Here is a 16,145-nt window from a genome sequence, read left to right as displayed (position 1 = left end):
CTCCTCTTTTCCAGGCTTTACATGCCCAGATCCTTCAACCGTTCCTCATATGGCTTGCTTTCCAGAGCCTTGATCATCTTGGTCGCCCTCCTCTGCACACCTTCCAGCTTGTCAACATCCTTTCTACACTGTTTTGCCCAGAATTGGACACAGGACTCCAGGTGTTTACCTGACCAAGGCAGAAGAGAGGAGTACTCTCTTGATCTGGACACTTCTGTGGATGCAGCCTAGAATAGCATCACTTTTTTTTGCTACTGCATCAAACTGTTAACTCATGTGAGGCTTGGGGTCCACCAAGACCCCTAGATCCTTTTCACATGTCCTGCTAGTAAGCCAGGTCTCCCCCATCCTATATTTGTGCGTCTGGTTCTTCCTGCCTAAGTGCAGAACTGCATATTTGTCCCTTTTGAAATTCATTTATCAATCCTACAATTCTGTTATCTTTTCATTGCATATGAATGCTCAAGGGGTCCAACATCACATGTAATTTATTGATTTTGTAAATCAAACCATGAAACAAATATTAAACACAAACAGAAAACAGCAAGAAAGTAGACCAGGGAGAATTTGCTGGTGGTAAAAGTTGTTTGACAGTGGGAAGGTCTCCTTTGGGAGGTGGTGGACCACAAAAATGCAGTTTCTTTTCCAAAGCAGATTTGTTGCCCTTTCATCGGCTTTAATTGCGCAAACCAAAATTTTCAGGATGTCCCTGAATTCCTCCCATGAAACAATGTCAGTCTGGAGGCACCCCATTACGGATCTTTCCCCCACATGTCCTCTCCACAGCAACCTTGCAAGGTAGGTCAGGCTGAGAGGCAACGCCTGGCCCCAAGGCCACGCCCAGTGTGCTTCATAGCTGAGCTGGATCAGGCCGGTGGCCCATCCACTCCAGGATTGTGGCCTCACAGTGGCCTCTTCCTGGAAATACAAAAGCAGGGTTCGTGCACAAGAGCAGCGCTCTCCCTTCCTGCGATTTCTAGCAACTGATATTCAGAAGCAGTGCTGCCCCTCCTAGTGGAAACACAGTCTAGTCATCCTGGCTAGGAGCCCTCAAAAGCCCTCACTGCCTCCTGTGGCAGGGAGTTCCACAGTTTAAATGTGCCGTGCATGAAGAAGGACTTCATTTTCTCTGTCCTGAATCTTCCAACATTTGGTTGGAATAGGATGCTGGGCTGTGAGAACTGTGAGAACAGGATGCTGTTCTTATGTTCTTTGTGCCCTCAAGAGGTTCTTGAATTAGTTTGGGACTATTTTAAAAGAAACCTTTTGGAATTGTCTTCTCCAGCCAGGTCTATGGTGCCCGTCTTGTGGGGCTTCCTTGGGGAAGCTGAGAAGGGTTTTCTCTTCCCTCCCTCTCACAAGTCCCAACTCGGTGTGGCTTTAATTTTTTAAAAAGGAATCATGCCATTCAGAAATACAGTAAAGTGAACTGCTTTGGTGAGGGGCTGGAGGGGCGTCTGCATTTTAATTCCCCTCATTAAGATCAATGGGTGTTTTTATGCATTTCCACCCAGAGCGAGGGGGGAAATATCTTGCCTATCGATTCCCAGCACTGGAGAGATGAATAACGGGGGAATGTGCTGGGCGAGTTCTTTGTGGGTCTTGTGAGAGCCGCCACCAAGGAAATGTAGATGCATACAGAGGTTGTGATTATGCTAACGAGGCACTAAATTAGTGCATTACACGCCCCATTAAGTCCAACTGTGCCAAACCTGAAAGTACTAATAAATTTTGTTTCTAGGGTCGGGAATAATTAAATGATGGATTCTCTGCCATTACTTAGCCTGGAAATTAAAGTTTGACAGCTGCTTGTCTGTTCCAATTTGCTTAAATGGCAGACTTCCATCTCAGGAGGGCCGGGTCGGGGCTGGGAGCTGGAGATGTTTCTCAAGGGGGGCATTTTCTCCAGCAGAGATACCCCCCCCCCAAGACTCAAGGCTCACCCACACTGCCTTTTGTGTATCAGGTCCGGCCTTTCCAAGCGCAGGTCCCAGCAAGTTCCTTTCTTGTCCCGGTTATTCTGCAGATTTTCCTCCACCGGTTCTAAGGAGCAGGTTTTCCTGGGGACAAAAAACCCAGGCTGCTGGGACCTGGACCTGGAAAGTGCAGGTGAGCCCTTCCATGCTGAGATGGTGGATCCATTCGAGGGGCCGCCAGTGTTGTTGCCTCCCAACATTGACCGGCTGCTGGTCCAGCTGCACCCCCATCTGGCTCTGGTAAGCTCTAGGCTGGATTACTGCAAGGCGTTAGACGTAGGGCTGCCCCTGAAGACAGTTCAGCTGGTGCAGAATCCAGTGGCCAGGTTGCTCACAACTGCACTGGCTCCCCATTAGTTTCTGGGCCCAATTCAAAGTGCAATGCCACAACACCCCAAGGACCTATGGCTTCCCTTCTTCTCTTTCCATCCCCGCATATTTTACAAAAGCTATACCATTCAGTATTCCACTATTGCATCCATCAAAACCTATTTACACTGTTGAATTTATCTTGATGCTGCCAGTGTTTTCAGCTGTACACAGTTATTTCCCATATTCGGCTACGAGTGATCGCCAAAGAATAAGAATAAGATACATTTTCCAATCTTCTTTAAACATATGTTCTTCTTGTTCTCCTATTCTATATGTTAAGTCTGCAAGCTGAGCATATTCTGTCAACTTAAGTTGATATTCTTCTTTGGTTGGGACCTCCTCATTTCCATTTTGGGGCTAACAAAACACGGGCCACAGTAGTAACACACATAAATAACCTTTTTTGACAGCTGGGAATGTCAGTCTGAATGATCCCCAACAGAAAGGACTCTGGGGTTTTTTTTTGGGGGGGGAGTACTTTTAAACATTTTTTTCAATTCATTATGGATAATTTTTCAATGCTCTTTTACCCTTTTACAAGTCCACCACATATGAAAGAACGTTCCCTCAACCTCTTTGCATCTCCAGCACTTTCCTGATTCGGTCTTCTACATCTTAGCAAGCCCACTCGGAGTTGAATACCACCTGTGAATAATTTTCAAGGACCACTTTCCTATACCTTCTGGATAGCCCAGCTGGCGCAGATAAAGCCAAGGTTGCAAGAGTTGGGTCCCTGTACGGGACAGCTGCATATTCCTGCATTGCAGCTGGTTGGACCCGATGATCCCAAGGTCCCTGAATCTAAAGCCTCTATATGAACTGCCCCAGATCCTGAGACCATCCTCTGAGACCCTTCTTGGTGTGCTTCCTCCATGAGAGGTCCGAGGGTGGCATCCCAAGAAGGGGCCTTTTTTTGCACGGGACCCCCATGTGTGGAAGTCTCTCCCCAGGGAGGCTTGCCTGGTTCCTGCACTCAGGGCCAGCCAAAGATAGATGAGCATCCAAGGTGTGCATCGCCGCTAGGGAAGAACAAGGGAGTTTGTGGGAAGGTTCAGGGAGGCAGAAGAGGATATATCCCCTTTTAAATGCACAGAGGGTAGCTGGTTGCAGGCTTGTGTAAGCCTGTTACTATTATGTTCCTGGTAAAGGTAAAGGGACCCCTGACCATTAGGTCCAGTCGTGGCTGACTCTGGGGTTGCGGCGCTCATCTCGCTTTACTGGCCGAGGGAACCGGCGTACAGTTTCCGGGTCATGTGGCCAGCATGACTAAGCCACTTCTGGCAAACCAGAGCAGCGCACGGAAACACAGTTTACCTTCCCACTGGAGCGGTACCTATTTATCTACTTGCACTTTGACATGCTTTTGAACTGCTTGGTTGGCAGGAGCAGGGACCGAGCAATGGGAGCTCACCCCGTCATGGGGATTCGAACCACCGACCTTCTGATCGGCAAGCCCAAGAGGCTCAGTGGTTTAACCCACAGCACCACCCGCATCCCAGCATGTTCCTGGTAAGTTCCCTTTATATCCCTCTTAAAAGAATAAACACACCACAATCTTGTTTAAAGTCAATAAAAGAACTTTACTCACATCATCAGTTCACAGTTGGATTCCCGAAGGCAGATTTAGTTACAAAGTATATATATGTGGATCTATCCCATATGGGAATAATCCTAGTGTCCTCTGTTAGCTAGAATTGCTCTGTTGCCTCTCAGCCAAGACAAGCTGCTCCAACGACGGAGGAAGTCAAAAAGAGAGGGTGTGCTGCATGACTCGTCCTTTTGTTACCTGGGCAGGTAAGGTCACGCCCACCTCTAGCTACATGCAAAGGAAGTTTGTCCCAGCCAGGAGGAAACAGGAAGCTTTTGACTGGCTGGACCAAACATTCCCCCGCATGTCCACTCTAGGAAAACAAGGAATGTTGTACTTGACTGCTACTTCTGTAGCACATCCCACAGAATTAAGATCTTGGGACCAGGGGGTGGGGGTGAAGCTCTGCATGCGCCTTGTCAAAAGATTTTCGGAAGTCCAAAGTTCATTTTGGAAGTGCAATAGGTCACTGCCCGCTCAAAAACTTATGCGTGCCAAATGAATTGTAATCAACCGGCATAAAACTAAAACAGATTAGACTATGCATGTAAATATAAGCATCTTAATCTGTAGTATGTTTATATGCATATGCATGTAGGTATATGAAGAATTTGTAAATGAAGTAGTACATCTGACTCTGGTTGTTTCCTAAACTTTTAAAAAGGACGAACTACCACACAATACATTTATGAACTGAATAAATGGGATACAGCCGCCAGAATCCCCGATGGATTATGCTTGAACCCACTGCTTCCTCCATTTATAATAGGCACAGGAAATAATTGTGGGTTTAAATGAAATAAAATGTTGTTGTCAAACCCATAGGTCAGGGCGAAAGACAAGAGGGAGGCACAACAAATATGATCAATTCGGAACAATTGCTAGAAGTTCAGATAAATTGCTGAACAGCACTGGCATCAATTAATAACACAACTTGTCTCAGTTTTAGTCATGCAAAGAATCAATCATTTCGGCATCTAAAAATGTCTGGCAGAGTTCAGCTGCCAAGCTGCAAAAACAGGCAGGTGAAGACTTTCCCTTGCATTCAAGCCAGCAAACAAATCCCACTGCCGAGAACAGGAACAGAATGAACTCAAAATCTCAGCTCAGTATTTCATTTTGACATATTTCATTTGACTGCGATTCTGCATTTCAGGGGGTTGGACTAGAGAACCCCTGGGGGTCCCTGCCAAATTTACAGTCCTGTGGGTCCAAGATTTACCTGTCCGGGACATCGGAGCCAATGACTCAGGGTGGAGACACGCAGGAACTTTGGCTCTGCATAGAAATAACATAACAGCTAAACGGAAGAGAAAATATTTTCAAGCAAAATGCAATAAAGGGAAGGAGCATTGTGGCAACCGGCGCCAACCCCCCCCCCCCCCCCGGGCTCATTAGCAGATTTGCTTATTTATTTATTTATTTATTTATTATTATTATTATTATTATTATTATTATTATTATTAAAGATAATCTTTATTGATTTTATGGTTACATACTATACATATACACTTTACATTTACAGTTACTCCTAAGAGTTGACTTCCCTCCTTCCTTCTTCTGGCTTTTTTATGTCATCTCTAAGTTTTTCACATTGTCTTTATCGATTTTGTATATTGCTGTTCTTCTTTCAACTTTATCCGTACAGTGTCTATATACAAATAAATCTTTCTGTACATACACGTCTTGATGTTTGTCTATATTCATTTACAGATACAATTAGTTACCTTGATTGTATTTTACATTTTAATTCATATTGTCATTAACATCCAATAAAGTTTCTTTTAATTTCCCATTATGAGGTTTATTTCCATTCTACTTTCACTATTTCATCTTATCCTATGTGTAACATACATTTCCCCCATTCTTTTTGAAATGTTTCATCGCCCTGTTGTCGAATTTTCCCCATTAATTTGGCTACTTCTGCATATTCCATGACCTTGTACAGCCCATATTTGCTCATTATTTCATGGAAATGTGGAATCATAGAATGGTAGCGTTGGAAAGGATCCCAAGGGTCATCTAGACCAACCCCTTGCAATGAAGGAATCTCAGCTGAAGCATCCAGGACAGATGTTTCCTTAGCAAACAAGCCGACTGTCACAAGAAAAAAGCCTTTAGCTGCCCCCCACAAATATAATTTTATTGATTTATTTATTAAATGTATACGCCACCTTTCATCTAAGGATCACACTGCAGGCATAGGCCAACTCGGCCCTCCAGATGTTTTTGGGCTACAATTCCCATGATCCCCAGCTAGCAGGACCAGTGGTCAGGGATGATGGGAATTGTAGTCCCAAAACATCTGGAGGGCCGAGTTGGCCTATGCCTGGATCACAGAGTAGTTTAACAATATGAAAACACGTTATTTTAACGTTTGTTTAAAAAAAAGAAGAAGCCTTTTTATTAGGAATTATAGGTACCGAGATTCCAAAATAACAGAAAAAACTTTTCATGTATGCGACAACAGCTGCACAGATGTGATTAGCCCAGAGATGGAAAGAAAAACCAATCCCAACTAGGGGAGAATGGCAAACCAAGTTGATGGACTATGCTGAAATGGCAAAATGAACTGGAAAGCCCGGGAACCAAGAAGACAAGAACTTTAAAAAAGAGTGGGGAAAGTTTATGATTTATTTAGGAGACCTTTGTAAGCAGAAGAAAACATTAGCAGGAGTTTAATCTCACTTGTAAGGTAACAAAGACTATGGACAATTTAGATGGATAAAAAGGTGGCTAACAGACTGATAGGCAGATGTAAATATTGACATACATGGAGGGGGTGGGAGGGAGTCATGAGATTCAGAGTAATCTCATTATATGGATTTTTAATTGAATTTGTTATTAAAATTGAATTGAATTTGTTTTTTAAAAAATTATTTTAAAAAACAATATAAAAACAGAAAAAATAACAGTTAAAAACCATACCCTCCTCCCAGTTTATAAGGCCATAGAGTGTTGAATCAGCCCAAGACCTGGGAGAAGAGGGAAGTTTTTGCCTGGTGCCTAAAGATTTGTAATGAAGGAGCCCAAGGGGAGAGATTTCCACATATAGGGAGCCACCACAGAAAAGGCCCCTTCTCCTGTTGCCACCTGCCGGACCCTTCATGCACGGGGCATGCAACAAAGAGCGGCAGAGGACAAGCGCAGGATCCAGCTCTCTCTGGGAAGGGACGATCCTTGGGAAATAGGGACGTTGGGAGAGTCTGTTCTTCAGAGGAATATAGCAGGCCACCTCCCTGCCGCCTTTTCTGAACACCACCCATCTTGTTCTTCCCCCCACCTGCATCCAGGGGGAGCCGGACCGGAGTCTGCTAGGACAGAAGAGCGAGAGAAACTCCAACGAAAGAAGAACGGCAGAATGGACTATGCAGAACTGGACAAAATGACAGGAAGGATTCGAAACCTGCAGGACCAGAGATTTACAGAAGATTGGAAGAAGTATATGAATTATTTGAAGAGCAACTGTAATCAACAAATTACGCTAGTAGGACTACAAGAAGTTTTGTAGAGAGAAATATACGAAGTGCTACAAAGCAGATAAAGAATAGAGATACTGGTTATGAGTTTTAAATGTAAGAGGGAAAATAAGAAATGCATACTAAGAGATTAGACTACCTGACATTCAGAAGACATCTTAAGGCAGCCCTGTTCAGGGAAGTTTTTAATCTGTGATATTTTAGTGTATTTCTGGTTTTTATGGAAGCCGCCCAGAGTGGCTGGGGAAACCCAGCCAGATGGGTGGGGTACAAATAATAAATTATTATTATTAATTATTATAGACTGGAAAATTTTCAGACTGGACTGATGGAAGTCAAAATATTGAAGAAGGTGTAAAAATATGTTTAATTACTTTTGAAAGTGGAATGTTATATATATAGGACAGAAGAGCAAGAAGGGGGGAGGCTCAAGACGTCCCTGGAGGTTTCCCGTCCTCCGCCTTCCCCTGCAAGAGCCCACGAGGGTCTCCAGCCTCCCCAGCCTGGCCTCGGAGGTGGCTGCAACCGGCCTTTTGTCTCCCCAAACAAAGCCGCTTTCTGCTCTGGCGGCTCCAAACAATGTCTCCATTAACTCTGGCCCTGGCTGCAGCCGCACGTGCGAGAGAGAGGCCTTTAGCAGCTCCTGCAAGATGGAGACAAGCGGCCGAGGGTGGCTCTCGCAGGCCAGACTCATCGGCTGGGTGTCACTGCTGTTAGAAGATTTTTCAGCACATTCTCTGCATATTATAAAATTGTAATGATCCTCTTGAGAGTCCCATGCACCGCAAGAAGATCCAACCTCTCCATTCTGAAGGAAATCAGCCCTGAGTGCTCACTGAAGCTGAGGCTCCAAGACTTTGGCCACCTCATGAGAAGAGAAGACTCCCTGGAAAAGACCCTGATGTTGGGAAAGATGGAGGCACAAGGAGAAGGGGGCGACAGAGGATGAGATGGTGGGACAGTGTTCTCGAAGCTACCAGCATGAGTCTGACCAAACTGGGGGAGGCAGTGGAAGACAGGAGTGCCTGGCATGCTCTGGTCCAGGGGGTCACGAAGAGGCGGACACCACTAAACGACTCAACAGCAAGAACAATGATCCTTAATTTATCTATCTATATGTTACCAATAATAAATTTGTGTACGTTTATTCAAAACCTGCCAAGGAGTCCAATTCAGTTTGTTGTTTCTTTAAGTAATTTGTAAAAGGTTCCCATTCTTCTTTAAAGTCACAGTTGTCCTTATCACGTAGTTTGTGTGTCAGTTTCGCCAATTCCATATAGTCCGTCAGTTTCTCTTGCCACAGTTCTTTGGTCGGGATTTCCTCATTCTTCCATCCTTGTGCTATTAAGACTCTTGCTGCCATTGTGGCATACATGAATATGTTATTCAGTTTCCTTCTCAGGTCTTTTCCTACAATCCCCAACAAAAATGCTTCAGGCTTTTTTACAAATGTTAATTGGAACATTTTCTTCAATTCATTGTATATCATTTCCCAAATTTTTTTTATTTCCCTGCAATCCCACCACAGAATTTAAGGTCTCAAATATATAAATGAAATGTTCATAAATTTACAAGGCAAACACATACATAAGTATGTAAACCACGTGTCTGAAATAGTACAGGAGAGCAATCCTGAAACCATTTTGACTCTCCCAAATGGACCTCAAATGTTTCTCTGCAAGGAGGAAGGAAATGGGAAGGCCTCTCCCGCTTACCTGTCTTAAGGGCATATTTATGTATGAACAGGGTGAGCCTGTGACCTGGATTCAGGAACTCAAGTATTAGCCATCACAAAAGAATGGCCAAGCTGCCCAGGTAAAGCAATCAGTGACCATTAACAGATATCCTGGCAAACAAGATTTCTGCTGTAGACCTTTTATGATGTATGAATGTTGTTTTTGGGGGGTGATCTTGGGCTACAGGGTGGGCAGTTTCAAAAGTCTATATAAGGGCTTGCGCACAGTTGTTCTGGGTGTGGGATGTAAACACAGGAGCAGTCAATGACAACATTCCTAGAGTGTACATGTTAGAACATGGGGAGGGATGTCTGTCCAGCAAGCAGGTAAACTTCCTGGGGACGGACTTCCTCCGCATGTGACCAGAGGTGGGTGTGGCCTCACCTGTGCAGGTAATGATAAAAGCACAGGGCAGGCAGCCACTCTTGCCTCTTGCCTCTTGCCTCTTGCCTCTTGCCTCTTGCCTCTTGCCTCTCTGCCATCTTCATCTTCTGAAGGAGCAACATGCCCTCTTGGCTCCCAGCCAAGAGAGGACAGTACTATCTTGCTACAAGATAGATTCTAACTGCATGTAACCTTTTTAAGCCTGCCTACCTTCTGGGATCATATTGTGAACAGAACGTGAGTAAACTCTTTTATACTTTTATAAAGACTGTGTCGTGTCTTGTATTTTAAGAGGGAACAAAGGGGAAATTACCAGAGTAATTATTATAGAGGTTCTAGCGAACCTGTGCAAGCGTTACCGTTGCGAACTTAAAGGGGAATGTCATAAACTCTGCTGATATTTTGGGAACTTGTTAGCACAAGTTGGATAAGGATATAATTAGTCAATATATCCTCTCCTGCACCCCAGAACATTCCCACAAAGGGTTATTGGCCCCAGTATTGCATATTTCTGCGTATTTTTGAAGGATTGCGTTGGATTGTGATTTTGAGTTGAGTAGTATTTTTCTGAGTTAACTTCCTGGTAAGCACATGGTCCTTTGTTCCATTGTGCAGTGGGGATTAAGCAACCCCCCCTTCCCTCAGAGTTCACAGTGACCCAAGGCAGTGAAGAATTGTTTTGAATTTTGAGATTTTTGAGATTTTGATTTTAAAATTTTGAGAAATTTTGAAATTTTGAAGAATTTTCAAATTTTTGGATTTTAAGATGGCTAGAGCAGCTTTTGATAGTGATGCAAAGCTAGGAATGCCTGTGCTGAATGAACACAATTTCATACACTGGAAGCAGCGCTTGATAGCATGTTTAGATTATAAGCACATTTTGGAAGCTTTAAACCCTCAACCTATGGGATCGTCTGAGGAAGCTTTAGCCAAGATAAGTGCTTGGAAACGCATGAACAGCGAAGCTAGACACATAATTTTGAGTGGACTTCGTGATGAGCAGCTATCATTAATAAATAGTACAGATGATGCATCTCAAATCTTAAGAGATATTGAGCGCGTGTATGGAGAATCTAGCATAAACTGCTTCAGAAACTTGGTGTGTAAATTAACCAGAGTGAGGATGAATTCAAAACAGGAATTCACAGAGCACATCAACAAGTTTACTGAGATTATTCAAAGAATTGATTTGACTCCCAAAGCTTTTGATGAAGATACAAAGATAGCATTTTTGTTATCATCACTTGGACCACGCTTTAGCGCATTTGTAAGTTTGATGGATCATAGACAAGGTCTGACTTTTAAAGACTTGATTGGTTATTTAAAAGAAGAATGCAGAGATAGAGCTGAATCTCCAGTGAGAAATGCTAGAAGCAAGGACAGCAGTTATGCATCTAGGCAATGTACAAAGTCCAAAGAGATGCCTAAGAAAGTGATTTGTTTCAATTGTAACAAAGAAGGACACATTGCAAAGAATTGCAAGGCTCCTAAAGCCAAGAAACCCCACCCCTTTCAGCCAAAAGGGGAAAAGAAGGGGAAATGTGAATGCACATGGCTACTGCAAGAAAGGAATTTAACTGTCCAGAATCGTGAGAATAGACGTAATAAATGGATAATTGATTCAGGTGCCAGCTCACATTTTTCATATAAAAAGGACTATTTTAATGAGATAAATGATGAAGAAGGATCTGAAATTGAAATTGCAGATGGCAACATTGTTAAAGCAAAAGGTGCAGGTTCCATGAGTCTGAAATGCAATATAAACAATGAATGCATTGAGAACACAATCTCTAGAGTTTTGTATGTACCAGAGCTGAGCTGCAATTTAATCAGCGTGTCCACACTGGACAAGAAAGGTTTCCAGATCACATTTGGAAATGGAGTATGCAAGGTGACTAGAAATGGCAAAGTGTTTGCTCAAGCAGAGCTAATCAATGGTGTATATGAGCTTGATTTTTCAGAGAATCAGTCTGCAAAAGTGGCACATTCCAGCCAGAAGGATGAAGCAGATCTGGACCTGTGGCACAGAAGGCTTGGACATAGAGACACCAACGTCATTCTGGATCTACAGAAAAGAGATCTTGTAAGAGGTTTGCAGGTAAAGCAGAGCAACAAAGCTCCAGCAAAGTGCATAAGCTGTATTACTGAGAAGGCTGTAAAACCTTCATTTCCACATTGTGCAGAGCAAAGAAGCAACAAAGTGCTTGACATAGTGCACACTGACATATGTGGACCCATGAATGTTCCCTCACTGGGAAAGAATAGATATATTTTAATATTTCTGGATGACTTTTCAAGATTTTGTGTTGTGTATTTCCTCAAAGAGAAGAGTGAGACAGTGGACAAGCTCCAGGAATACATTGCCATGGTCAAGAATAAATTCCAAAGAGCTCCAGCTGTGCTAATGAGCGACAATGGAGGTGAGTACTGCTCAAATGAAATGCAGGCTCTCCTGGCCAAGGAAGGAATTGCACATGTAACCACAATTCCTTACACACCACAGCAGAATGCCATAGCTGAGAGAAAGTTTAGGTCCATTATGGACATGACAAGGTGCATGCTAAAGGATGCATGTTTGCCACAGAAGCTGTGGGCCGAAGGAGTGTACACATCGGTCTATTTGCAGAATAGACTGCCAACTAAAGGTGCAGAGCGCACACCATTTGAACTTTGGCATGGGAAAGCTCCCAATCTGTCGCACATACGTGTGTTTGGAAGTCCGTGTTACTTCCACGTGCCCAAGGAACACAGACACAAGCTTGACTCCAGGGCAAAAGCAGGTATCCTTGTGGGATACGCCTCTGGAGGCAAAGGATACAGAATTATGGACTTACAAACTGGTAAGACAAATGCATACCATGCGGTTTATTTTGATGAATATGGAAAAGTAGACACTAAGAACACTGTTGTGGATTCTTCAGATGAGTCAGAAAGGACTCAAGAGTTTGTATATTTCCCTTTTGAGACCCCACAAAGTACTAATCTGCCTTCGAGTGTTACAGCGCCCCCTACAGGCGACACAGAGGACCAGAACCCTGGCAGCACCAGAGACGAAGATGAGGACTCAGATGGGGACATGCCTGCGTTGGAGGAGGATGAGGAAGCTGATGCGGTCGCAGAACCAGAGGTCAGGCGCTCGTCCAGAACCAACAAAGGTGTCCCACCATTACGGTTGTCCTACTTTGCAGGGTCGGCGTTTCCACAAGAACCTTCCACTTGGGAAGAGATACAGGAGATGCCAGCTGCAGAAGCCAGTCTCTGGAGGAAGGCCGCGCAGGAGGAGATGGATGCACTGCATCAGAACAAGACCTGGACACTCACTGAGCTGCCTCCCGGTAAGAAGGCCATTGGCAGTAAATGGGTTTTCAAGGTTAAGAAGGGGTCAGAAGGAGAAGTGCAGCGCTACAAAGCTAGACTTGTAGCACAGGGATTTTCACAGCGTTTTGGTGAAGACTATGATGAAGTTTTTGCACCAACCGTGAGGTACAGCAGCGTAAGAATGCTTTTAAGCATTGCAGCCTCCAAGAAAATGAGAGTGAAACACATAGACATTGCTACCGCTTTTCTACATGGGCAGATTTCTGAAGAAATTTACATGAAGCAGCCTAAAGGTTTTGTGAAACCACATGAGGCACATTTAGTGTGCAAACTCAAGAAAGGACTTTATGGACTTAAACAGGCTGCTAGAGCCTGGAACCAGAAGTTGCATAAAATGCTGACGCAACTTGGGTACAAGCAAGGCGACGCTGACAAGTGCTTGTACAGTAAGTCAAATAATGGACAATTCTCATATATCTTAGCTTTTGTTGATGACCTGATTATTGCCACAGCAAGTGAGAAAGACTATACACAGATAGTAAAACACCTTAGCAAAGAGGTGGAGGTCAAGGAGCTAGGAGATGTCCAGTACTACCTCGGGATCCAGGTGGAAAGAGAAGAGGACGGCTCATTTCTTCTCAGCCAAAGACAGAAGATCCACGAGCTGATTGAGCACATGCAGATGCAAGACGCACATCCAGTTGCTACACCGATGGCTACTGACTTCCTGAAGAATCAGCAGGATTCGAAGCAGTTGCCAGACAACAATGACTACAGGTCGGCGATTGGTAAACTTTTGTATTTAGTTACCACATGTAGACCTGACTTAGCAAATGCTGTGGGGATTCTTAGCAGAAAAGTGAATTCTCCCACTGAGCATGATTGGGCAGGTGTAAAGAGGGTGGTGCGATATTTGAAGGGTACCATGAATTGTAAATTAAGGTTACCAGCCGTCAGAGACCCTAAGTTGGTTGGGTATACTGATGCGGATTGGGCTGGGGATAATGCTGATTATAAATCAACAAGTGGTCATGTTTTCATGTTTGGTGATGGACCTGTTTCATGGGGCAGTTATAAACAGAGCTGTGTAGCATTATCTTCCACAGAATCAGAATACGTTGCAGCAACAGAAGCCTGCAGAGAGATCGCCTGGCTTGATCAACTCATAAAGGACTTTGGGTTGGTGAGAAAAGGGCCTGTCAGCTTGCTAGAGGACAATCAAAGTTGCCTGAAGCTGACGCAGAGTGAGAAGTTCCTGGCCAGAACAAAACACATTGGGGTTAAATACCACTACATACGCCAGATGATCCAGGATGGACTTGTGGAACTATCCTACTGCAGCACCCAAGAGATGACTGCTGACATCCTGACGAAACCCCTACCAAGAGAGAGTTTCCAGAATCTACGTGTCAAGCTGGGACTCTGGGTGGTTGAATAAAGTTGTTTATGTTTTGTATAATGTTGTATTGCCTGAGAAGGGGTATGTGGGATGTAAACACAGGAGCAGTCAATGACAACATTCCTAGAGTGTACATGTTAGAACATGGGGAGGGATGTCTGTCCAGCAAGCAGGTAAACTTCCTGGGGACGGACTTCCTCCGCATGTGACCAGAGGTGGGTGTGGCCTCACCTGTGCAGGTAATGATAAAAGCACAGGGCAGGCAGCCACTCTTGCCTCTTGCCTCTTGCCTCTTGCCTCTTGCCTCTTGCCTCTCTGCCATCTTCATCTTCTGAAGGAGCAACATGCCCTCTTGGCTCCCAGCCAAGAGAGGACAGTACTATCTTGCTACAAGATAGATTCTAACTGCATGTAACCTTTTTAAGCCTGCCTACCTTCTGGGATCATATTGTGAACAGAACGTGAGTAAACTCTTTTATACTTTTATAAAGACTGTGTCGTGTCTTGTATTTTAAGAGGGAACAAAGGGGAAATTACCAGAGTAATTATTATAGAGGTTCTAGCGAACCTGTGCAAGCGTTACCGTTGCGAACTTAAAGGGGAATGTCTATAAACTCTGCTGATATTTTGGGAACTTGTTAGCACAAGTTGGATAAGGATATAATTAGTCAATATATCCTCTCCTGCACCCCAGAACATTCCCACACTGGGTTCCTCCTCCCTCCTGTGTGTGGGGAGTGGGGACCCTGTTGCAAGAGTTCAATGAAGATCAGGCTTACTAGCTGCTTTGCTTCTCAATATTCTCTGCTTGGCCTCTTATTTTCTCCTACCAATAGGGAAGCCACTTAAAGGCCTTCTCAGTGGTGGCGCCCACCCTGTGGAATGCCCTCCCACCAGATGTCAAAGAGAAAAACAACTACCAGACTTTTAGAAGACATCTGAAGGCAGCCCTGTTTAGGGAAGCTTTTAATGTTTAACAGACCACTGGATTTTAATACTTTGTTGGAAGCTGCCCAGAGTGGTTGGGGAAACCCAGCCAGATTGGGGGGGGGGGTAATAAATAAATTATTATTATTATTATTATTATTATTATTATTATTATTATTATTATTGACTCTATATGGGTACCCCTTAAGGGAAAGGGAGCAGATTTTGTTTACATTACTGCCTACATTTACCTCCCTGGGAGCCTATTCAGGGCCCTTTGGGCAGCGGGGTGTCAACATGGAGGGCAGAGCAGGCTGCCCGCATTGCCATGGCAGTAACGTAGGAGGGGATGGCGGGAGGAGGAAGGGGTAAGAGGGGAGCCCAGTGGGAGAATCCCCACCCCCCTGAAGGGTCCACCAGGGTGTTAGAATTCCTGCTCCCTGATTGCAGTCATGGGATTGTTGTCTATCACATGACGGTGTATGTTTTGACTCCGCAGAGTGGGAAGTGACGGAGACAGGATGTTTTTGTTCCTGTGTTCCGTAAAGTGGGACTATTGTCCTTTGTTCTTTTTCTCTTTGCTGTCTGATGCTAGAGAGAGAGGGAGCCATGTTGCAATGCTCCGTGTGTGTTTAGATGTAAATAAAGTAATTAGCCAAAATGCTGAGTTGCTGTGGTCTGTTACGCGAACTGCGAAGACTCTGCAGATCCCTAAGTGTGCCAGTGTCTGTTGGCATCGGTTGCTGTGATGGACGCTGCCATGTTGCTTTCAATATGCCAGTAAGATGATAACAATGTGTTGCCATGTCTGAGTGTCACTATTTGCTTATATCGTTTTCTTGCTAATAAAATTCCATAAACTGGAAAAGAAAAGAAAAAAAGAAAGGCTCTTGCCCTGGGCTGCATCTTTGTGCCCAGCAAGAGTTGTTGCCAGCTCCCTCCTCTGCCACCTGGGCATTCACAGCT

This window comes from Podarcis erhardii (genome assembly GCF_964252035.2).
Source record: "Podarcis erhardii genome assembly, chromosome: 5".
Classification (NCBI taxonomy): domain Eukaryota; kingdom Metazoa; phylum Chordata; class Lepidosauria; order Squamata; family Lacertidae; genus Podarcis; species Podarcis erhardii.
This window is presented reverse-complemented; position numbering follows the sequence as displayed.